Genomic DNA, 16,573 nt, shown 5'->3' with positions numbered 1-16,573 from the left:
GCCCTGGGAGCAGAAAGACTACTTGTAGTCTTGGCATGGTTTGCCGCAGTTTCATCTGTAAGCGATGGGAGCATTAGCTCCCCTCCAGAGAAGTGCTCCAGCCCAGGATTTCCCAGAGCCCTCTCCACTCTCTTCTCCTTCACCTGCACTCAGGAATCCAGTCTGCATTGTAGGTGGGGTAATTCCAAACCAACAGGGGTCATGCAGGAATCAAAATTTGGGCTTTGTTGCTAGATTTAAGAAGCTTGCATGGACTTAAAGCCAAATGGGCTTCTTGATGCCTCCACCAAGTCTTGAGCTTGGGATGCATAGACAGGAGTTGCGCGAGGGGTCATGGTCTGCCTCAGCCTTCACCAGTCAGGAAGCTCAGGGGCTCTCTGGAAGATCACACACGCAGAGGGGGTCCCCTTGCCGGCATGAGGCCTGCCCCGAAGGGACACATGGTGGTAGATGACAGGCCTTGCCCACTTCACCCGTCAGTTAAACCAGTCACTTCTCACAGGGAGGGGCCAAGAGCACAGGTGAGGGAAAGGCTGGGGTCACCTGCGTCTCCCAGGAGACCAGTTCCTGTGTTTTGGGCAGAGGCTAAAGGTGGAGAAAGGGAAAAAAGGCCCCCTCCCCCATCCTTGGAAGCAGCAGGGGGCTATTAGTATTCTCTTTGCAGAAGCCCATTTCCAGGGGAAAATGGTCATCGCTTCCATTTCTCGTGAATGAGCCCATGAGTCACACTCCTGATGCGAGGCCTTCCTCCCCGCGTGCGGCCCACCTAATGGTCAGCAACTACTAAGACCCGCGTTCCACCCACCTCTCAGTCAGGGAGCCCCGAGTTCAGCTCTCCTTCCACCCTCCCTCCCAGCCGCTTTAGCACAAGTCTTCTTAAGTTGTGCCCGGAGGGCGTAAATAGTGTTTCTCAAAACCAGTGTTCCAGGGTCAGATAAGTTTGGGACAAATAGGGTTGAATAATCGTTTCACTCTGGGATTCTGAGAGTCTTTAACAGGCAAGGTCATCACACATTTGCACGAGGGGACTTGATTCTTCAGCATTGCCCAGGTTCACTGAGTGGCTGAGCCTGGTTTTGGAGGTGTTGCCTGTTCTGCCTCTCTGTGGACACGTCTGTTCACTGGACTGCCTTCGGGCTGTTCTGGGGCTTGCGGTTCTGGTTTTTGCCTCCCCTGCGGACGTTACCATCTGACAGAGGGCCCGGTGGGTCTGAGCCCATTCGGCTTGTGCACCGCCACGTTGCTTCCCAAGCCTCTGGGAGGGATGGGCAGTGACTGCTGCACGGGGACATGCCTCAGGGTTCCCAGCAGAGCTGTAAGTGCTCCTCGTTCAGATGGGTTGGAGGGTTTCTCTGTCGCTCGCTGCCTACAAGCTCTTACAGGTGCGTCTGATACTTCCTAAGGCCCTGGTCTGGAGGTGTTGGTCACGGGCAGAGTTTGGCTGCGTTCCTTGTTGCCAGGCAGATCTGCCGTCTTAAGATTGGACCCTCAGGGAGCTGCTCCAAGGAGAAATGCGCCGTTCAAGAGGCAAGCTGCTGTCCCAGGCCACTGTTTCCAGAACGTTGTGCGGAAGGTCAAAGCACCTCCTTATTTCAAGAAGGAAGAGAGTGAACGGAGTGGGCCTGGTTCGGGTCTGGCCAGCAGGGGGAGGGAACCGGGACTTCGGTTAGGAAAGAAAGTGAAGTGGGTGTGGATGGCCCCTGCCTGCCAGGTCCCTGACTTCATGGCTGTGGGCAAGGCAGCCACCATCTTCGAACTTGAGATAAGAAAGTGGGACCACCTTAGCTGGGTTTTTTTAATTTTAATTTTTGTTTTTATTTGAGAGGAAGTGGCATGAGACTTTGCAAGGGCTCTGTCGCCTTGAGAGAGTGTTTTGTACGTGACCCCCCTTGCCTGGATGGTGCTGTTTCTGCAGCTACCGGCACCATTCCTGATTCCAGTGTGCTGCTGGGGAAGAGCCTGCTGGGTCAAAAATAGAGGCTTTCAAGGCTCGAAGTTATTTCTGAGAAGACAAGAATCCTTCCTTCCAACAACTTCCTTCCCCCAGCTCTAGGAGACAGCATTTTGTCACCCAGATCCACAGCCACAGAGATGCTCCTGGGAGTCGCAACCGGAACGTGTCGCTTGTCAGGAAATGACAGATGTTGACGAGTGGAGGGCCCAGGCCAAGTTCCTTTTGGGCTAGTGAGACTGGAAAGCTGTGGACTCAACCAGGGGCTGGCAGAGAGAGTCACGGTGGGACTTTCCGTCTGTGGCTTATCCTTTCTCTTACCCTCCCCCTTGTCAGCAAACATTCTGTTGAAGCCGCAGTGACTGCAGGCTGCCCTGCTCCCCTACATACCTGCCAAGTGCCGCACGCCGTGTTACTTGTATGCCTGTGCCCATATGGTACCCTCCGTAGCTAGGGTTTAAATGCCCATCTGCTCGAGTGACTTCCTTTTCGCTTGTTCTCACACACGAGCACACAGCCCCTTCATGCTTTTTTAGCAAAACTATGCACGGGGCCTTCAGGCACAAATGCACGGACACACGGGCCTTTTCATATCTGCACGTATCTGTGCATGTGTTCTGGAAACCGACCGTGCCCATTAGGGGCCTTTCGGCTGGAAGTACTAGCCTCTGGTAAACAGCTAGGGAAGCTTCCTGGGGCGGGTTGTGAGGGCCCTGGTCCTGCTTGTCTATGGTTCTCTTGCCCCTGCCCCTCTGTGTTTTGCTTGACCACCAGGGTGGCTCCCCTCATGGTTACAAAACAGCTGCACCAGCTCTAGGCTTTACAACCAAACCCTCAGACCAGGGTCAGAACAGGGGTTTCTCTTCTTGTGGATTGATTGAAACTGAGAAGCCTTTTTCCAAACCCCCCAGCGGCCTTTCCCTCCTGTCCCGTTGGCCAGAATTATGACATGTATTTATTCCGAAACCAGTCACCTATAAAGAAAATGGTGCAAGCACCTTAGGCTCATCCAAACTTTCCACTGGGCTTGGGCTGGAACTCACTTCCGCCTGCAGAGGAGTGAATGCCTCCAGAGAACCACGGTTTGTTAGCAAGGAAGAAAGGGAAAGTGGCTATTAGGAAGGATAGTGCCTGTCACCCCACTTCTTCTCCAAGAGAACATGAACATGGGCACTTGTCCAGTCACTAGGCCTCCTGTTCTCCTAGGCGTTAGCAGAGGCCTCGTGGGGTGCAGGCGGTAGGGGGAAGATGGGAACACTGATCTCACATAAGTTTTACTCCTCGCCTTTCTCCTCCTAGAGAGAGCAAGCTGGTAATTTGAGGTCTTGTCATTGCTGTTCTGTCTGGTAAATTGTCCTGCTAATTTCCAAGACTCTACTTAACATGCCCAAGCAAAGAGACATTTCTTCGTGTGGTTTTAACTGGATCTGATTATCTTGGCTGAGCAAGCTGTGTGAATTCTGGGAGCGGCTGAGTGGCCCTCCGGGAGCAGAGTGTCTGGAGAGTAGGTGTGAGCTGGGGCTGGGCGGGCAGGGGCAGAGTGGGAGAAGTGAGGAGAAGAGAAACAACCTTGACTGAATGCCTACAAAGGGCCAGGCTCTGAACTTCAAGAACGTCAAAATAGTCATAAAACCTTACATGGCATAGTGTTTACTGGTGGGCATTAAAACCAGTTTAAGTGGATTAAATTGTTTAACCTGGCCAAAGCCCTGTGAGGTTGGGGCCGTGATATTCCCATTTCGTGGAAGAGGGAAACTGAGTCGCAGGGGCAGTAAAGCCATTGCTGTAGTGTCAGAGCTCACAGACGAAAAACTGGGCCGCGGCAGAGCCTACCAGCCTCTCTGCCCCTCGTCCAGTCTGTCCTTCTACCTCGTGTCCTCCCGGAATGCAAGTGTTGTGGTCCCGTTTACAGACCAGGAAACCAGGACTCGGAGAAGTTTAAGCACTTGTCCGCAGTCTCTCTCTGGTCAGCGGGGTAGCCAGGATCGACCCTCGGGTTCAGGAACGTTCCTGAACCTTTCCCTATTAGCTGACTGCCTCACTTGCACCCCCGCCTTCTGGGAGACAGGATGGTTTTGGAGACTCTGGGTGGATATAGAGGTTTGGGTGAGCCGAGACCATCCCAGGTAGGCAGCCACCTCCGCACTCCCACCCCATGAGGTCATTGAAAGGTTCAGAGGCCGGGGGGCAGGACTCACAAATGGGGTCCCAGCAGTGATGGGCATTGGAGGCGAGGAAGGAGGACACAGGCCTTTGGAGCCGAGTTGGCCTCTCTCTTGGCCAAGCCCCGTTTCATCCCCTACCTGGCGGGTGTGGAGCTTGACTTGTCACCCAGACCACGGCCGGCTGGGCCTCGCACCAGGTTCTGTATTAGCTTTGGTTCCCAGACCTAGAATCACTGGTGACGCAGCAACTGTCCGCATTGGATTCTGCTGAGTTGGGCAGCTCTCTAATGCCGCTGGTAATGAAGAGTGTTGGGAATCAACTTCTGATGGCTCATTGATTGGTTGAGTTATGCTAAATGTAATTCTGAAAATAGATTTTAAATATGTGCCTGGGGATTCGTGAGGATCTGTCACTGAGGAGCGTCAACTCAGCTGTGGCTGGTTTGGCAAAGACATCAGTGCCGATAGCCTGGACGGGGGTTGTGCCGTCCATCTCACCAAGGTCCCCGGAGCCAGGGCAGCTCTGCAGAAGGGGGTGTGGGCAGCTGTGGGAAGGTCCCCTTCTCCTGCACATACACCCCTTGTCGGGGGTCTTGGGAGGGTCATCTTGGTTGACCCAACCATTGTGCACCCCCTCAATATTTCTAATGCGGATGGAGACACGGAGAGTCTGGAGTGTCCCTTTCACTTCCTATGAAGTCAGGGAGTGTAGAAGCCACCCTCTTCCCACTTCCAAGCTTTTTCTTTTCCTGGAGCATCCGCTCAGGGGAAGAACCAAAGGGGAGCCTCCATGGAGGTTATCAGCCCGTTCAGGCATCACCTGCTCTACTTGCCATCCTCGAATCCCAGCCTAAGCGAATCCCAGCCTAAGCGGGAGCTGCGTCAGGGGCTCCTGGTCTGCGGCTGGGCTTCTAATGCCCGGGTTTCTTTTGGTGAATGTCAAGTGACTTCGGGAACAGTGGAAAAGCTACTGAAGGTCCCTCTGTGGGGAGGCAACCGTCAGCAGATAACATGCAGAGACCTTCCAACACCTAAAATTACTCACCGTGTGTATTCCTTTCCCTCTGGCCTGTCAGGGACCTAAGATACCTTCCATTTGTTGGTGCAGGGCGGGTCAGAAACAAAGGGGGGCTTATACATGAGCCTCCCCGAGGCAAAAATGGGAGGCACAGTACGACAAACTGGTCGGCAGTCTTTTTCTCCAGAGCTTCTGTCCTCTTCCTGCGTTTCCACCCCTGTCTGCAGGGCTGTATTTCCCTATCCCCTTCCCTGGGGTAATTTATGCCCAGCCAATTATTAGAAAAAACAATATTCTGAGGGAAGGGAGGAAGTAAAAACAAAACCCGGAAGAAAAGCAAAAAAAATTACACTGTGCTCTAATAAAGAAATTACTGACGTTCTCCATTATGAACTGTATTAATTTTTAATGGCTGAGATAGGAGCTGATTTATAATGCATCCTCTCAGCTGCAGCGCCTGTCCCCAGCTAATAAATAAATGACAGGTCTCTTGTATTAAAAGTATCCGTCATTTCACATCGTTGGAATGTAGATGGTGAGAGGCCGTGACTGAGAGGCCCCTGGGAGCCGGCATGGCCTGCTGGGCCCAGTAGGAGAGGCGGTTGGCCTGGCTCTGAAACAGGAGGTGAGCTCGTTCCTTCCTTTTGGTCTCAGCAACGGGGCCCAAAGTACCTTCAACCCTAATGATCCAGGCCCTAGGAAGGGGTAATGGAACGCTCAGGAGCAGTTAGCATGAAAATTTAAACTCCTGGCAGTGAACCGGAACTGCTCGTGGCTTCTCCCCGCGTCTTGACCAGGCTCTGTGCAACTTACGTCTTCAGTAGCTGATCTTTTGTTGGTGGTGACGTCTGACGCACAGCTCCAGTTCACCTCTCTGCGCCTCTAAAGAAACGTAAAATAAGAGAAAGCCTACTATTTGTCTCTGGTTCCAAAGCAGTATACGCTCATGGTAAATACTTTGGGGAAAATCCAGAAAGGTGCAAGGAGGAAAATAGGAATTACCCCACATAGCGCACCCACTGCTGCCTGCGGTGAGTACTTGGTGCGGCCGTCTGGTCTCCTGTGTTTGCGCGGGTACGTGTTTGCGAAAGCACTGGCAGGCATGCACACACCAGCGCATCTGCATATATTATGCAAAAATGAGGTCATATTCTGCATATGGCTTTATCCTCTGAGTTTGTCACTTAACAAGAAGTCGTAGACCTTTGTTTCATATCGCTAAAAAGTATGCAGCTGTTTTTAGTGGCTACCTATGCGTGGCTCGACGTACTCACGTTGGTGCCATGGGAGAGCTGGCAGTCACTCAGTCACTGCACACACTTTCATTCTCTATCACAGGGCCTGCTCTGGAGTAAACACAGTGCCCGAGTAAAACGAGGACAGAAGATGGATTTTTGCACAGAGCTCATAATTATGGAACAATTGCTATGCTGCAGAGTCAGCGCTCAGAGACTGAGTAAGGAGCCGAGTGGCATGACCCAGCCTGAGAGGGGTCTGTCCTCCAGCAGTCCCCAGTGATTCAGGCATAAGGCAGGGAGACCCTGTAGGCAAAGGGCCCAGTGTGCTTCAAGGGTAATGGTTGTTCAAGGTAGGGGAGCAGGGGACGTCGTGTTGGAGCCACAAAACAAAGAGGAGTTAGATTGTTAGATGGACAGAGATGGAAGGGGAGGACCTTCCAGGCCGCAGCAATGGTGGCTGGAAGCAGAGAGGGTGCTTTCCAGGGCAAGGATGGAGATCACAGGTGACTGGAGAACAGGCCCTGGGGTAGAAGGAGCAGGTCCTGTTGAGGTATTACACAGTAGAGGTTATTGAAACAATAATTAGGATTTTTTTTCATAGAACTTGCATTTAAATGGCTCCAGTCTTTGTTTACCACACTTGTCACTGGTATCAGTTTCTCAGAAGTAGGTAATAACTTGGAAAGTGAAGAGCCATCGATACTGTAATAAGAAAGGTAAAAACGAAGTAGATGGTTCTCTCTGCATGTAGGGACATTTCCAGGCAGACATAGAAAGACCCATGCTCCTGAAGAAAGCAGCGAGCTGAGGTAGTCGCTGTGTAAACCTTTCAGCACAAGCACTATCGCCTAGAAAACGAGAGATTTAGCGATTGCTGCCAGCAGCTTTTGACTCCTTCTGCTTTATTTTTATTGTCTTCATAGGCTTCTAAAAATGGAAGTTTGCCTGGCTTTTGAGACTAGCATTCCTGTCTTTCCATGTAGGAATTTATTTCTTGATTTTTTGTGCGCATTTCTAACCATAGATAGGCCAAAGCCTTTTGCTTTCGAAAAATAGAAATAGGAAAGTGTCTAAAGCTGGTAAGAAGAGGAATCAGAGACCGAGTTTCTGTGAAGAAGCTGCTCCCGTGTCGCAGGAGAGATATTCAAGGCAGGGCCCCAGAGCATTCGGTGCTGGAGCCCTGGAGGGAAGCCTGTACTTTTGCCATGTTGAAAAGTGGCAACCCAAGATCAAGTCCTGGCCGGCTTTGGTTGTAAACCAGCCAATTGCAGTATGATCCTCGCTGTTATTTTTGCCTTCAAGTCTTACAGCCAGAATTATTCCAGCAATAGGACTTGGCTAAAAGCAAAATTTTTCATTTCCTGTTCTTAAATTCTCTTTCACTTAACTTCCTTATAGACCACTGAATTTTTAAAAATATTAAAAAAAAATTTCATCAGCCCTGTCTGGTGTGGCTCAGGGGATTGAGTGCCAGCCTGTGAACCAACGGGTCACCGGTTCGATTCCTAGTCAGGGCACATGCCTGGGTTGTGGGCCAGGTCCCTGGTTGGGGGCATGTGAGAGGCAACGACACATTGATGTTTCTCTCCCTCTCTTTCCCCCTCCCTTCTTCTCTAAAAATAAATAAATAAAATCTTAAAAAATTTCATCAACTCCGTGGCTGGGTAGCTCAGTTGGTTAGAGCGTCATTCTGATATGTCAAAGTTGTGGGCTTGATTTCTAGTCAGGGCACATATAAGAATCAACCAAAGAATGCAGAAGTACGTGGGAACAACAAATCAGTGTTTCTCTCTCCCTCTTCCTCCCTCTCCCTTCCCCCTTTTCTGTCTAAAAACCAATTTAAAAAATTTCACCAGCAATTTAATTTTTTGACTTTTATTTAAAAAATCTGTTTATTTAGTTTTTATGCCCATCCCCTCACCTCCTTCCCTTTGACAAACACCAGCTTGTTCTCTGTATCTATGGGTCTGTTTCTGTTTTATTTATTCTTTTTTTTTAATTTTCAGATTTCACATGAGATAATATGGGATTTGGTTTTCTCCGTCTGATTTATTTCACTTAGCACAGTACCACGTAGGTTCAACCATGTTGTTGCAAATGGCAAGACTGCATTCTTTTTTATTGCTGAATAACCTTCATTGTATGTGCGTACCAGTTTTTTACCCACTCATCTATTGACGGACATCTAAGTTGCTTCCGTGTCTTGGCTATTACCAGTAGTGCTGCATTGAACACAGGGGTGCACATATCTTTTCAAATCAGTACGTTCGTTTTCTTTGCATAATACCCAGAAGTGGAATTGCTAGATCTTATGGCAGGTCTATTCTTAATTTTTTGAGGAATCTGTTTTCTGTAGTGGCTGCACCAATTTATAATCCCACCAACAGTGCATGAGGGTCCCTTTGTTCTACATCCTCACCCAGACGTTATTTACTGAAGTTTTTGATGACGGTCATTCTGGCAGGTGTGAGGTGATACCTCATTGTAGTTTTGATTTCCATTGCCCTGATTAGTGATACTGAGCATCTTCTCACATGCCCATTGGCCATTTGTATGTCCTCTTGGTAAGAATGTCTGTTCAAGGCCTCTGCCCATTTTTAGTCGTGTGTGTGTATGTGTGTGTGTGTGTTAAGTTGTATGAGCTCTTCATATAGTCTGGATATTAACCCTTTATTGGATGTATTATTTTTGAATATCTTTTCCCATTCTGTAGGTTGTCTTTTCATTTTGCTGATGGTTTCTTTCACTGTGCAAAACTTTTCAGTTTGATGTAGTCCCATTTGTTTATGTTTCAAGACAGTTGTTAATTGTTTTATTTCCTTTTTGATCCACTAGTTGTTTAGTAGCTTGTTATTTAGGCTTCATATATTTGTGTTTTTTCCAGTTTTCTTCCTGTACTAGTTGATTTCTAGTTTTATGCCCTTGTGGTTCAAAAAGGTGCTGAATATGATTTTAAACCTTCTTGAATTTATTGAGGCTTCTTTCGAGGCCTAATATGAGCTCTGTCCTGGAGAATATTCCATGTGCACTTGAGAATGTGAATTCTGCAGTTTTTGGATAAAATGTCCTAAAAATGTCTATTAAGTTGATCTTATCTAATGGGCCATTTAAGGCCATTATTTCCTCATCAATTTTCCATCTGGATGATCTATCCTTGATGTGAATGGTGTATTAAAATCCCCTACTATTATTGTATTGCTGTGGATTTCTCCCTTTATGTCCTTTAATAATTGTTTTGTATATTTAGGTGCTCCTATGTTGGTTACATAGTTATTTACAATTTGTCCTCTTCTTGCATTGACCTGTGTGCAGGGTGGCTTTGACAGGCAGGTAGGAGTCAAGTGGCTGCATAAGGTGTGGGGGGCTCTGGTCCACGGAGCAGGAGCAGCTCCGGGTGGGGAGGCTGGGTGTGTGTAGCAATGCCCTGTTGGTCCTGCTTGCTGCCCTTGTCCGGGCTGAAATGGGCTCCTGCGATGTACCTGGAAACACAGAGCAGAGACTTTGCAGGAAGGCCAGAGCACCTGGATAGAGCCCCTTCCCACCCTGTGGGGAGCGGGACAGGCCTCAGAGAGTCCCCACAGTCCCCCAGGGCTCCGTCTGCTCTCCAGTCTTATCTATGCAGTCTCTCTCTCTCTCCCTCTCCCTCTCTCTCTCTCTGTTTGTTGCAACGAAGGAGGTCCATGTAGAAGCAACTTCTGTGCCGTTGGGAAGCCATCTGGAGGCACTGGTGCCCCTAGGGCACCCTGAGCACCTGCTTGCTGAGCGGAGCAGCTCTGGCAACGAGGCCAGTGGCCGTGGTGATGTCCTGGTGTTCCTGCTTGCTCCCAGTGTTCCAAGGTCAGAGGCTCCAGGCAGTGTGGCTGGGAACACACTGTGGTGATCTTTCTGGCCAGCTGAAGCCCCCAGTGAGCCCCCTCTGCCCTAACACGGTCTCCTCTGGCGTTAAGAGTGCTCCCAGTGCCTGGAGAGTTGCCACAACTCTCCGAGCTTGGCTCCACGCCGTTCCTCTCTCTGGTTTATTGCACTGAAAGTGATCCGAGTAGAAGTGACCTCTCCGCGTCTCAGTGTTCCGCGGGTGGTTGTGGGAAGCCGCTGGAGCTGAGCATGTGCTCTGGGTGCCCCGGGCACGAGCCTGACGGGGGGGGGGGGGGGGGGGGGGGGCGCGCGTGCAGTTCTGGTCTCCAGTGCTGGAGGCCCGTGGCTACTGTTTGCACCTGCTTGCTCCCTTTGTCCGAGGCTGCGGGCTGCAGGCCGTGTAGCCGGGACCGATCTGACGCCATCTAGCAGGTAGGCCCTGGCCCCAGGATAGAGGTCTGGCTGCCCCACCGAGTGTAGGGGACACGACACCACCCCAGGCACGGAGAGTCCCCGCCGCACCCTCGGCTCCCCAGGCTTCTCTGTGCGGGCTCTTCCTCTCGTTCGTTGTCAGAAGCTGGTTATTCAGGGCTCCGTTGTGTCGCAGGAGTAATTGCCACCCATACTGGTGTGTATTTGGTGTTGCTTATGGGAGGGGCGCGCGCGCGCGCGGCGTCCTCCAGCGCCGCCGCCATCTTGGACCTCATTTTTTAATCTTAATAAGCCCTAAGAGCTCCATTAAAACCAGTCTCTTCATTCTACGTGGGAGGAAACTGAGGGCCAGACACATAATTCAGTGGCGTAAAGCCACACAGCTATTTGGAGGCCGAAGTGAGACTCCGTCCAGGGGCTGCCGTCTCCTGGCGTTTCTCACTTCTGAACCAATAAGTGGAAATGCAATCTTTTCATTTCCCCCCAAGAAGTTGATTTTGTCTGGGCCATTTAATAAGGAGTGTCTGACAGAAGTGAGCTGTCTGACCCAGGTACCGTAATTGCTACAGAAATTGGTTTTAGTGTCTTTGGGGAATTCCGCAGCTGAACCCAGAAGGCATCCTTATCAAGTACAGTTTGTTCTAAAAATCTAAGAACCTCGAATACCACTGTTTCTCTTTGAAGTGATTCTTTGTTATTTTAGTAACTTTCAAGGGACACTGCCGCTCTGCCCCCTTCCATTCCTGGTGGGCTACAGTGCTGTTATCTCAGGATATTCAGGAGCTTCTTAAAGCCAGGCGCTGCCGCAGGGGTCCTTGCACAGGTACGGAAATGTCGTCGGCTGGCAGTAGATCTTTCTGAAGAGTGTCTGAGCGCTTAATGGTAGTTCAGAGGAAGCGGACTTGTGGCCGGGTGTCTGCCTGCTGCCCTGGCCGCTTTCATGTTCCTTAATGTATCCGTCCTCAGAGGGGGCTGGCTTCCACGCCTCAGCTTCCAAATGACTTCACCTGATTTACGGTTGACAGCCCACCGGGGTGCTTCTCCGTTTCCGAGTTCCTGTGGAAGGCTGGTGGTTACATCCCCAGGCGTGTGACTTTTTATCTCCAGGTGTTTTAGTGACAAACTCTGGCTGGTGGCCCACTGTGTGCAGAGCCTGTGGTAGGCAAGACACCCTGTTTCCATTCCACATGTGCCGTTATCTGGTTAAACGCTGACCCAAAGGAAGACGGTGTGGTCGATTTTGAAACGTCCAAGCACTGTACAGTCGACAATGGAGTTTCAGAAGACGGTTGTTCTTAGAAGACGGGGGTTCTCGGCACGTGGTCCCCCGGACCACCAGCATGAGCATCATCTGGAATCTTGTTAGAAATGCAGATTCCTGAGCCCCCCACGCCCCGAATCAGGAGCTCTGGGGGTGATGCTCCACGATTTGTGTTTTCACAAGCCCTCCAGGTGATTCGATGTATACCGAAGGATGAGAAGCACTGAGCTAGATACTGTGGTGGTTTGGGGTTTGTTGTTTTGTTTTTGGTGATTTTTTCCCCTTGATCGAAGAAATTGAGATGTGTTTCAATACAGTTGTTGTTGGTATCTTTTAAAAATTGATTCAGTAAATATTTATTGAGCATTTACTAAGTTCTAAATACTGGGTGTTATGAACACCAATAAGGAAAAAATAGGTCATTTTGATGTTGTTTTGGTGACTACACTGAAATGATTTTCAGTTAAGAACAATATAAATAAGAGACTGTCGTCTTCACCCTATTCCCATACCCCTTTGTGACATGCGCACTGTCCCCGCCCCACCAACTGGAGGACTTTGTCTAAGCTTGGAGTCAGGGAGCTGTGAGAGTGAGAAATGGGGTGTAAGCAGGGTGTGGGGGGGTCAGGGCTGGGGTCGGGTTGCTGGCTTTGCCCGTGACTGGGGAGTAGTAAGGCTGCCAGTGTAAAGGTTTGTGTTGCAGGCTGTGTGAAAGTGTTTCTTCATCGCACGCCCACCGCATCTCAGCAGCTCTGTCACGTGGCGGCTCAGGTTTGTCCCCGCCTGTCCAGGGGCTCGTTGTCCTGTGGGTGTGAGGGTGATGTAGAGATGAGAGGATGAGGGTCAGCCTGCTGAACAGAGACCTCTGCAGAGAACAACGAGTGCGTTCTCCCCCTGCGTCGTCCACGAGGCTAGCGGACAGGTAGGCTGGAACGCTGGACTTGTCTCTGGGTCTATGAAGTCTCCGTGTGTCTGTCATGAAGTGGAATAATGGGAGGACCTGCCCCTTTGGGGCTTTCCATGTGTGAAATGAGGACGGTGTGCAGCGGGGGCTTATCACAGCTGCCTGCACTGAGGAAGCAGCCGCTACATTTTAGCTGTTAGGCTATGGGAACCATGTTATTTATATTATTATTATTATTATTATTATTATTATTATTATAGGTACTAAATACATATTATTATTATCGTCAGCTTCTATTTTACTACAGAAGGAATTTCAAATGTTGTGAGAACACTTGGCCCTGCCAGGTCATCCTGGAGTGTCTGGCCCTGCAGATGAGATTCCACATCATTCATAAATCACTCTTCCCCCTCCACAGAGTAAGTGTGGCGGGAAGTGTCTCCCTGCGTAGAAGCCAGTGTCACATCACAAGGATCTTGTTCCGCGACTGACGTGTGTGCATGCCACTGGGGCCTGCATGTCTCCTTAGAGTTAACTGTGACTGTGACCCACCCCCACACTTCACCTCTCGACAGCTTGAGGAGGTGAGAATTTAATGACGATTGATTTCCAAGGTTCTGAAAACATGCAGATACAGCAAATGCCCCTTAATGTACTGAATGTCGATACATCTAACCCGTTCCTGTTCAATATAGAAACGTATGCATTTTGAAAGTAGTTCAGAGACTTATCAATGGATCCACATTCTACAATAATTAGTTCCCAGCTAAATGTTCTTAAATTCATCTCTAGTTTGATTTTCTAAAGCAAGCTGGAGACCGACTTTCCTGTTGGTGAATGCTAGCCAATGAGTAGGAATTAGAAAGAGCTGAGAGGCCGGCCAGGCAGAGGGAACAGCCTATGCAAATATAACCAGACACGCTTTCTGCCTTCAGTCAGAGTCCCCTTCGCTCTGTTACCTGACACCCGACTCCTCCCTCACACATTGCTCACCTGCCCTTTGTGGCCATTTTAGTTTGTGCTCCTTTTTCTCCTTGCAGACTGTTGAGCATGAATCAGGTGCATAAGTCATAAACTTACAGCTCCGTGAATGTCGACAGAGTGCGTGCACCCGCATAACTAGCATCCCAGACGCCGTCTGGTGCCCTTTCGGGTCAGGACTCGTCCTCCCAGAGGTGACCAGTTGTCTGACTTACGCCAGTGTACATAGTTTTGCCTGGTTTACAACTTTATGTAAGTGCAGTCATACAATAAGTATTCTTGGTTCTATTCTTGCCTTATTTTTAAGATTCATCCACATTGTAGGGTTAGTTTATCTCATTGCTGCATTGTATGCTATTGTGTGAATATACCACAGTTCGCCTGTCCATCCTGCTGGGGGTTGGTATTTGAGTTCATTCCATTTTTGCTGCTATCCAAAATAATGCTAATGTGGGCATTAAAATGCTAAAGCACCTGGTGACTGTGTGTGTATATATTCACACACGTGTGTGTGTGTACATGCACACATGTTTCTGTTGGAATTGAGACCGAAATTACTGGCTCTGTGGTGTCAGTGACAGTCTTTCTTCAAATAAGGAACAGAGGAAATGTATGCAGAGTGCTCGGCACATAGTCATGAGTCTGTAAAGTGAATGGTAGCTAGTGTTGCCATCATCATCATCAACAACAGCATCAGAATTATACGCATACTTTCAACCACATGGAGAATTAAATTCCTTAAATATGTCTCTGAGGCTGAGGTTTCTCCCAGACCTCTTCATAAAGCCTCAAAAATAATGGACAATGACACCTCTCTTCCCAGTAGACCACCCTCTGTCCCTGTCCGAGAGGGATGGCTCTGGGGCAGACAGGGGGGAAATGCCTCTCCTCCCTTTCCTTCCGCCTCGCTTCGTTCCTTCTCTGGGCCCAAGCAGGGGGCTGGTTCGTGAAGCCTGGCACATCTGAACTGCTGCTAATGGAAATGGAATCTTCCATCAAAGGGAGGCGATGCTCACAAAGGTGGAGCTGATTTATTCCATTTCCCGGTAGTGGTCAAGATAGCATTTCAGTAACTGATAGGACTTTATGAATAATGGAGCATGGATCAAAGGCGTCGTGGCATCTGTTTAATGCGCTGAATCACTGTGGGCAGAGCCTTGCTTCCTCCTCATTGTAACTTCACTGCCACCAAGAACCTCCAGTACCTGGAGACGGGGATGAGGGCGGGAGGGCAGACTCACAGACCAGAGAGTTCAAAATGGGAAGCACTTGAAGGTCACCTAGTTCCATGCACCTCAGATATGTGTCCTCAGGTGGCTGCATTGGAATCACCTGGGAGCTTTTAGAAACGACCGTGTCCTGGTTCGTGGTCCGAGTGTGATCCAGCCAGCTTCTCACCAGGTTCAGATGCACAAGCAATTTTAGCACGTGGTTTTGTGCAGACTGGTCGCTTTACAGATGGGTAAACTGGGGCTCTGGGTGGTTAAGGCATGGTCCCAGGAGACACTGTGACCTAGTGGCGCTGGTAGGATTAGAACCACGTGCCTTATCTTCCTTTCTCACTTAAATTTCCCTCCTAACATGGGCTTCTCCCAGAACTACCTGACTTCTAACCAAAGGGTCTGGAAGTATACCTGCCCTCAGTCTCAGGGCTCTGCCCTTTTTCTTCAAAAATTAAACTGGACAGGGCCAGCCCAGTTTAATTTTTACTCCTTTTTTCAGGGGACATTTCTCTTCTGAATAGGAGCCCCTTCCTTTCCATTGTATAAAAATATTTTGGTTCCCTTGTATCTCTGCATCTCCGGAGAGAGGTGGCCAAGTCACCCCAGTAGATAACTCCTCGGCAAGTCATCTTTAGCCATGATGGGGGGAGCTACAGTTGTGAAGGGGTCTTTGCCCGGGCACCAATGACTCCTGGAAATGTAGTGTCTCAGGGAAGAGGGAACCTCAGGTGTCCCGTTCATCCACCCATTTTACAGATGATGTCATTGAGGCCTAGAGAGGTCACGGGGCTTGCCCAAGAAACACGGCTGGCTTGTGTGTGGACGAGGGGCAGAGTTGGAGCTCAGGTCTTCAGATTCCTGTGCTGGTCTGTGTCTTGATTCTGATGGCCACATCCCTGACAGCAGAGTTTCATTACCTGCCGACAGGCTGGCGGCAGGAGATACCCAGGGCTCCTGAACGCAGGTCTTCTCTCCTTTTTCACACAGTCCATGTGGGAAAGTCTTGGGATTGAAGGAATCCTCCTGCCCATGGGTCTCTGTGTCCCTTACAGACGATCATCCAATCTTGGTCCTTCTTCTGATGACCAGAAGTCCTCTTTTCAGGCACATCCAGTCCATTTGCAGGCAGTTCTAATTGTGAGGAAGGCTGCTCCATCCCAGGTTCAGCCCCCAAGGACCCACCCACCAGCCCCTGTTGTTCTGCCTGGAGCCACAAGCAGTCCGTGCCATGGAGGGCAGGACCTGGGCTGTGACCCCAGGTTTTAGTTCTGTCCCACCAGCTCCCACCAACTCCCAGGTGTGAGTCGTGGGTGAGCCACTTCAGCTTTTTGAGGTTGGTCCCTTGTCTGTAAAATGGGGGTAATAAAATGCCCACGTTGGAGCTTCATTGTGACTATAACACAAGCTGTCACACAATTCATAGGCGGAGCATGGCCCAGCACAGGGAAGGCTTCCGGGGGCTCCCGCCTGGGTAAGAGGCCCAAGACCATGTCTGCCTCTTTTCACAGCAAACCTTTGCACAGCCCTCAGGTGCTCCTCAGGTGG

General features: G+C 49.9%; 1 protein-coding gene across 4 annotated transcripts in view; it reads left to right on the top strand.

The window, feature by feature from the left end:
* Positions 1-16,573, top strand: part of NTRK3 (neurotrophic receptor tyrosine kinase 3) — a 267,508-nt gene that overhangs the window by 148,059 nt on the left and 102,876 nt on the right. The gene's annotated exons all lie outside the window — the stretch shown is intronic.

This window comes from Desmodus rotundus, chromosome 10 (assembly GCF_022682495.2).
Source record: "Desmodus rotundus isolate HL8 chromosome 10, HLdesRot8A.1, whole genome shotgun sequence".
Lineage (NCBI taxonomy): Eukaryota > Metazoa > Chordata > Mammalia > Chiroptera > Phyllostomidae > Desmodus > Desmodus rotundus.
The sequence above is the reverse complement of the archived record's forward strand: the minus strand, read 5'-3'. Positions and strand labels throughout refer to the sequence as shown.